An 8037-nucleotide genomic window follows, 5' to 3' on the forward strand; every position below is an offset into this window, starting at 1 on the left:
AACAAAAAAAAAGTTTGAAACTAATAATGTATCTTAAGTGTGTTTAATTTCTAAATTGGAAAGCACAAGGATAAACCAAGCCAAAAGAAAATGAAGGAGTAAGCCTCAATGAGAATAGCTATCACGACCTATTTAGCTAGGATCTCTTTTTGAGGTTGTTGGTGCACTGGGATAATGCATCTTATTTTTATTCATACACCTAGAATCATTTAAGAGTTTAATTGCTTTAAAATCTTCTATATTCGGATGATTTTATGTTCTTAGATATCAAATAATTTTTAAACTTGCTTTAAAAGGTTTTAAGAAGTTGAATATAAGTTATTAGAGGTTCCAAACCTTAAATCGAGATCGTTTACGCACTTTACAATACAACTAATTAAGGGAGAGAGGAATCGGTTGAGTTAGTTGACTTGATTGGTAGAGGAACATTTTCATACACTCTTTCTTTTAATAGCATATATTCAATCGATTGAGAATTAGTCGAGGCTCGGTCAAAGCCTTGAACCCTAATAGTCACTTGCTAGAAGCATTAATTGCTAACAGCTAGTGAATCAATCCAACCAAAGCTCGACTAGTAACAACTAGTTTAAGTTTCCAATTCCTATAAAAAAAACTTCAAACTCCATTGTTTCGTAAGCTTAACATTTCAAAATCTTTCTAAAATATATTTGAGTCTTGGGAAAGTGTTTTTTTTTAGTGCACTTTGTTTTAAAACTCGCATATTATTAGTGACCATTCAATTCTAGTTTATCTTGTATCATTTATGTCTAAATTTTGTACTAGGATTTTGTGAAAATATTTCTTGTCATTTCTTCTAAACTTATAAGAGAGAAAAATGTAAGTATGATGTATCATTTAGGGATTATCAAGATTGAAATATCACTTAAGGGATTGTTTAAGTGTAAGATTTCTATTGAGGATTGTAAAAAGTATATGGAGCCATAATAATCTAATTATAAAACTTAGAGGTTTGGGTTGAAAGTTTCGAAATGGTAGAACCCTCATAGGTCGAGTTACATTGAACCACTATAAAAACGAGTATTTGCATCTTTTATTCCTTATTCTCTTTATTTTATATTCAATTGTTTTTATGTTATATTTATTTTATATTTGCATATAATTGTCAATTTACGTTTACTGAATTTAAATTTACAAAAAGATATTATCACCCTATTTAACTTCCCATTTCTTCATTTTTTAGGGTGATTACTTTAGGTTGATCTAACATAACCAAAAAGTTTTATCAGTAGTAAAGTATGAAACGACCTCTTAAAGATCACCCTTTTGACCTTCTACCCACCGATGACATTATCCATATTTGTGATCATCTCTATCAACTTCATCATCTCATCATAAAAAGGGTAGAGTTGAATTAATTATGCAAATAATAAGTAAAATTTTGTATAACATAGAATTATCTCTTGGTTGCTTGTGCTTAGAGAAATTATTTGGCATAAATTCAGATTTTCATGAATCATTTAGTAATTTATCAAACAAATTTAACCTCAGCTCATAATTCTAATTTTTTATAATAAAAATTCAATAAATATAAAAATAAATTGTTATTCTTTTAAGATAAAATTAAATATGAAAAGCATTACCCTTTGAGTTAAAATTTAAAATTTAAAATTTTTAATTAAGCTATTAAAATATTTAAATTTTTTACTGGTTTATCAATTCATTAAATCGTAATTTACTTATTAAGGTTGCCTCAATATTGGTAATAAAGGTTCAACACTATTTAAAAAAAAAAAAAGGCATTTTAGGAATTTGCGGATGCTGACCTATTAAAATAGCCTCCTCACCAATTTAACATCTCCTATCCTTTGGGCCCAAATATACAAATTATGTGCATCTTAATCTAAGTATCAAGTTCATGCATCCCTGTAGCAAAATTGTCCCTATTATCAATCTGTGTTCAAGAAATGTCTAATCGTTATTCATAGCGCGTTATCTAGATATTATTCATTCAAAAAATGGCTTATTGTTATTTATGGTGCGTCGAGGGATGAGTGACTTGACATTAGGGGAGACTTAACTATCTGATAATCTAATTGGTCTCACTGTGGTCGTATCCCAATCATGACTTTCACATCCGTCATGAGGGAGAGAAAAAAAAAACAAAACAAAAAACAAAAAAATAAGGGATTTCGTGACATTTTAAGCCACCCAAAGAAGTACATTATGATGGCTTTGATAATAGTGTGATGAGGACCTAACAAATTGCCAAAGTCAAAAACAAGGGATGGAATCCCATTCCCAGTTTTTGGAGGAAAGGGGGAGAGAGAAAGAGAGAGAAGCAAAGCACATGGTTTCACTTCTACGGTTCTACCCTCCATCCATATATGTTAAGAGAAAGGAGTGGGCGGCATGAACCTTTAAAAGGAAACATATACATGAAGGATAAAAGTGAAACCATGTGACCTGCTCCTCTCACCCTCTCCCTCTCTCTCTCTCTCTCTCTCTCTCTCTCTCACTCTCTCTCACTCTCTCTCTCTCTCTCTCTGTCTCACTCTCTCTCTCTCTCTCTCTCACTCTCTCTCTCTCCCTCTCTCCCTCCAATTAGATCATTCATGGAATCATGCTCCTTACACAGTAGCCTCCAGCTGTTACCATCTCATGATTAAGTTAATTATGTCAGTCAGTCATTCATTCATTCATTCATCCCATTTAATCACCCTTTCCCTTTCCTATTCAACATATTCCATGAGTTGAAGTGGCCTTTTCTGTAACTATTTGTCCTATCATAAGAGACACCTTGGAGTTCAAATCTCATCCAGTGTTTACCATGTTCCACCGTGGGTTTTCTCTAATGTTTTTTTAAAACCATTTTCTTGGCTTGTCCTATGGTGCCTATATGTCTGAGTGTGATTAAGATTTGTGAGTCATCAGTCGAACTGTAGGATGATTTAACTGGTAAAGACTTTGAGATGAAAATATCTTGGGTGCAATGTATTTATCTTGGTTTTTGACTAATCATTTAATTCATGCATTATTTTCCAAAGCATTCATTCGTCCAAAAGTAGTCATAATAAAGGCTTTACCACCTTGCCATTTGCTGACAGCATATGCCAGTCAATTCCACTTGGATTATGATTAAGCATCTTGTATTATGGATGGAATCAAACAAAGCAGACACAAGTTTAAATCACCATCACAACTATTTCTTTTGTAAAAGATATTCAAATTTTGCTCAAACATCACCTAAAATATTTTTGGGAGTGGTTTTACTTAAATTATTAAAAAAAAAAATTTAAAGTCGTTTTTTTTAGAAGAATCTCTTATAAATTATGTGTTTGATATTGATTTAAAAATGTACTTTTAATCTTTTTATTATTTAGAAATTTGTATTTTTCAAGTATTATAAAAACTAAAAACATTTCCAAAGTTCATAACTAAACACATTTGAAATGTTTTTTTTTTTTTTTTAGAAAATATTTTGAGTGATTTTTAAAATTTTTAAAAATATTTTATAAATTCTGTCAAAACATTTGATAATTTTTTAAAAACACTTTTTAAATGCTTCCTAAAATTAAAAATAAATGAACTCTAAGAATCTATTTGATAATGAATTTAGAAAGTGTTTTTAATTTTTTTTAACATTTAAAATTTTATTTTTAAAACATTATAAATATCATAAACACTTCTAAAATTCATTATGAAACACTTCTAAATAGCACGTATCATTATCCTAAACTTAGGTGATGTTTGTTTTTTTACTTAATTCTAAATAGAACCTTAATGCTTAATAGTATTAAATATTAGGTTGTTTGTTTTTGTAATATTTTATTTCTATTAAGTATTAAAAAGTTAAAAAAAATGTTATTTTTTTTATTTAGTTTAAGTTACATATTTTAACTTTTTTATTTAGTAAAAAGTTTATAATAAATTATGAAAAAGTAGAAAAATAAATAACATAACTTCTAAAAATAAATTGTTTTCAGTTAAAAGCCAAAAAAACAAATACCACCTTAGTGTTTAACCTGCTAAAATTATTATTATTTTTTTTACTTAAATTTAGTGTATGACTACTTTTGTATTATTAAGGGAAAAAAAAAAACTTGTTTATGAAGATGGTATGAAAACAGTTTGGAAAAGGGCAAAAGGAAGATGGCTCAGAAGTTCAATGATTCAAAGTATCCATGATGGGCAACCATGAGTTTTGCTCCACCCAAGACATGATCATGTGGCTGCATCCCACACAAACAAATTACACCAAATTTATAAGAGGAAAATGTTACGTTATCCATTTCACACCTGTAGAAGATGTGAGCTGTATGGTGTATAGTGAAATTTAAGCCAATGAAATCGGATATAAATGAATGAGACAAAAAAGGAACAAAGTCGGAATTTGGCGTAAAAAATAAGAATTAAAATATATAGAAAATATTAAACATTGGACTTCAAAACTTTTTAAAATTTTAAGAATACAAATTTATTAAACAAAAGATGAAAAAAAATGTTATGAAATTGTTTTTAAAGTTTTAAAAGAAAAATTATTAAGAAAAAATATATATTCACACATTAATATAAAAAATCCGTAAATTAGAAATTCAAGTTTATAAAATCCAAATTTCATATATCTATAAAAAAATAATTGATATTTTGTATTTTTTTTTTTAAAGCATTATTATTTTTTACCATTTTAGGTATTACCTTTAATAGAATTAGAGTAGGATATTTAACTTGTAAATCTTGAATAAAAGTCCGTTTATTTACATCAAGTTTTTGTGGAGCCCATTCAAGATTTATTCATACTATTACTCAACAGTAAATCAAAACTTTGGTTTGACTCATCGGGATAGAGATTGGCAAAAGAGATTTTCGTTGTTTATGGATCACTCGAATAAATACAGTAATTCATGAGAATGGGGCATCTTATAATTAAATTAAATTAATATACGATTTGTATGAGATGAGTATATAAAATTTGAATTATTTTTAAAATGTTTTTCTTTTTAATTTTTTTTTTAGAAAATAAATGGGGAGAAACACACTTTTTTTCAAAATTATTATTTGTTTGAAGCTTGGATGATGGATTTATTTTGATATTTTTGTACTTCTGTGATATAAAATGACGCAGGGCTTAAAAAAGTTAGATTTAAAAAATAAAAGTAAAACCCAAAAGCATGAACTGTAAATTTGACCAGAGAAACACATTTTCTTGGCCTTTTTGACATCTTCTATGTTTTGGCAGACAAAGACTCCAGAGATGGGAAATGTCTCTAAAGGTTTATGACTTTGGGGCCCTAAAACATTGAACGGTCAAACGTACAACTGTATAAGAAGAGGGTGATTGAGGGATTTCCTCAGTCCATGCATAAAATTGACCGAATCGATTTAAAAATACTACCCATTAAAATTAAGAGAAAAATTTGGAGAAACTAAAAAAGCGAGCCAAAAAAATTGTTGACCCAACGTTTGACTTTAGGTGTTTTCCCCCCTCTATTTAAAAAAAAAAAACATTTAGTATAATTTTTAATATACATAAAAGTCTATGAAAAAGGTTTTGTCGTGAAGACATGCCACGTCATCGATAAAACAATAATTTTCTCAAACTAATTCCATAGGAGTCTTCTAGCTGTTGCGTTAATTTGAAAACATTTTTAAGGGGTATGTCCAAATTAGAAGCAGAAGGAATGGGAGCTCCGCAATCAGCAGTGAAGATTTTGGTCCACGTTTTAAACGTTTGGTAAAAGTACTTTTCACATGGCATTTTGCGGCGTGACCACGTTATTTTAATGGGTAATAAATTAATAATCGCCAACCACTCTTTGAACTCCACGATAGTCAGTTTGATAAAAATACTCCACATACGCCTCACGTGGATAAACGAAAAAAGATCGTGCCATATATAAAGTTTTAATTTTGATAACCACTGGAACTCAAAATCGGGGTAACTCAGCGCTTTCCAATTCCATGCCTAAAGAGATGACTGATCCCCACATACTTGATGATATTTGTGAGAAGAGCATCGGTGGTTAAGAAGGGTCCCACGTTTAGAGATCTGAATCTCAGGTTGGTGAGATATGAAATCTGAAATTTCATTGGCATAGAAAGATAGAACAACACTACGCAATGGTCGGAGAAGCAAAAGGACAGGGAGGACATCCTCCTGACTCCTGAGCGAGGAATACCATAATAATAAAATATCTTTCGCAATCCTCTACTTCACTGAGGCTGAGAACAAGATGGGTTTAAATGTTGGGTATCTCAAGATTTCCATATATGGCATGGGCATTGCTTGCTTTATCATCACACGCCTCATATCAAACAAATTTGAAAATCAAAAAGAGGGGGGTCAGTGGGGTAGTTGTGGGGGCGCCTTTACTGGAACAGTGCGCCACCCGAATATTGAGTCGGTGAGCACGTGCATCACATCAGGAGTTTGCGATAGGGTTGAATCTCAGGATGGTGCCCTTAATTCTTGCTTCCCGGACACCCCTCCCGTCTCCACTCTCTCCTTTCTTCGAGTTTCCCTCCTATCTTCTTCTATATACAAGTAATACAGCTCCAGTGCCCAACACAAGGAGTGACCTGAAACTTTTCTGTTTTAAAAAAATTCTAACTAATTTTAGTTCTATTTAATTTTTCTTTGCATTTTTTTTATGAGGAAATAAAATATTTTTTTTAAAAAAATAAATTTTTAACTTTTTTTTTTCTTAATACATTCTTGAAATCAAATATAATGTAAAAGAAATAATTTTTTTTTTTTAAATCGAGTCTCTAGAAGTCTCGTACACCCAATATTTTCCACCAATGGTTCTACCTTGATCTTGGCTAGGAATGGCAACGGGGCGGGTTCGGGACGGGTCACCCCTATCCCAACCCCGCCCCGTTTAGCAAAATCAATTCCCATCCCCGTCCCATTAAAAAAAATAAACGGGGCGGGGCGGGGCGGGGCGGGTATGGGAATTTCCCATACCTGCCCCGCCCCGCCCCGTTTAGCTTTTTTTTTTTTTTTTTTTTTTTACTTTAAAATTTTTAAATTACATTAAAATAAATATATTTTATAAATAATAAAATTATTATATTTTTTATAACTTATTTTTTTTAAAATTTATTATTATCTATATATTAAAAATATTAAAATTAAATTTTAAATTAAATTAATTTTAAAATTAAATTAAATTAAATTTTAAAAATAATTTTATATGTAAACGGGGCGGGGTGGGGCAATACCCGAACCCGCCCCGGGTTTAAAAAAAAAATCCCAAACCCGTTTAATAAATTTTAACCCCGTCCCATTAGGGGCGGGTACCCGAAAAAACCCGCCCAGTTGCCATCCCTAATCTTGGCATGCCAATGGTGGGTGTTTGGAAAGATGGAGGCTATGACTCTCTTTTTTCTTTAGATGGTGAAAGACGACTAACTTCAAAAACCCTAACCCCTAAAAGGGTATTTATAAGGTTCTTTAATTACGACTAAATGATTTAAGTCCAACAAGGGCTTGGGTAAATAGCCCAAAATAGGTATTAATTGATTAATTAACTTAATAGGGTCATCTAATTAATTAATTAGTCTAATCCACGACTAAATGATTTAAGTCCAACAAGGGCTTGGGTAAATAGCCCAAAATAGGTATTAATTGATTAATTAACCTAATAGGGTCATCTAATTAATTAATTAGCCCAATCCAGATACTTTGTTCATTAACCGCTATGCAACCTTATGTAATAACCAAAATGCTCTTATGCACAAAAGTGAAACAAGAGTGAATCCAACTCTTATAGACCATGTCAATAAGGAATATGAGCTTGAGCGAGGACTACTAGGACTCATATGATAGTACTAGCTCCAAATAATCCAATTCTAAAGTTGATTCAACGTCTCACTACAAAAAATCAATTGCACTCCAATACCCTATATAAATAACAACGAGACACTAAGTGCCCGGGTTTATGACTTGCTATCCATCGTATACAATCTTCCCATTAATTGATATCTATAATCTAATAAGATGAAAGCTAGCAGTCTTTCAAGACTACGTCTACTATCTTTGAGTTACAAATTCTCCTATTATGAGTTCAATTGACA

This window comes from Vitis riparia, chromosome 5 (genome assembly GCF_004353265.1).
Source record: "Vitis riparia cultivar Riparia Gloire de Montpellier isolate 1030 chromosome 5, EGFV_Vit.rip_1.0, whole genome shotgun sequence".
NCBI classification, from domain to species: domain Eukaryota; kingdom Viridiplantae; phylum Streptophyta; class Magnoliopsida; order Vitales; family Vitaceae; genus Vitis; species Vitis riparia.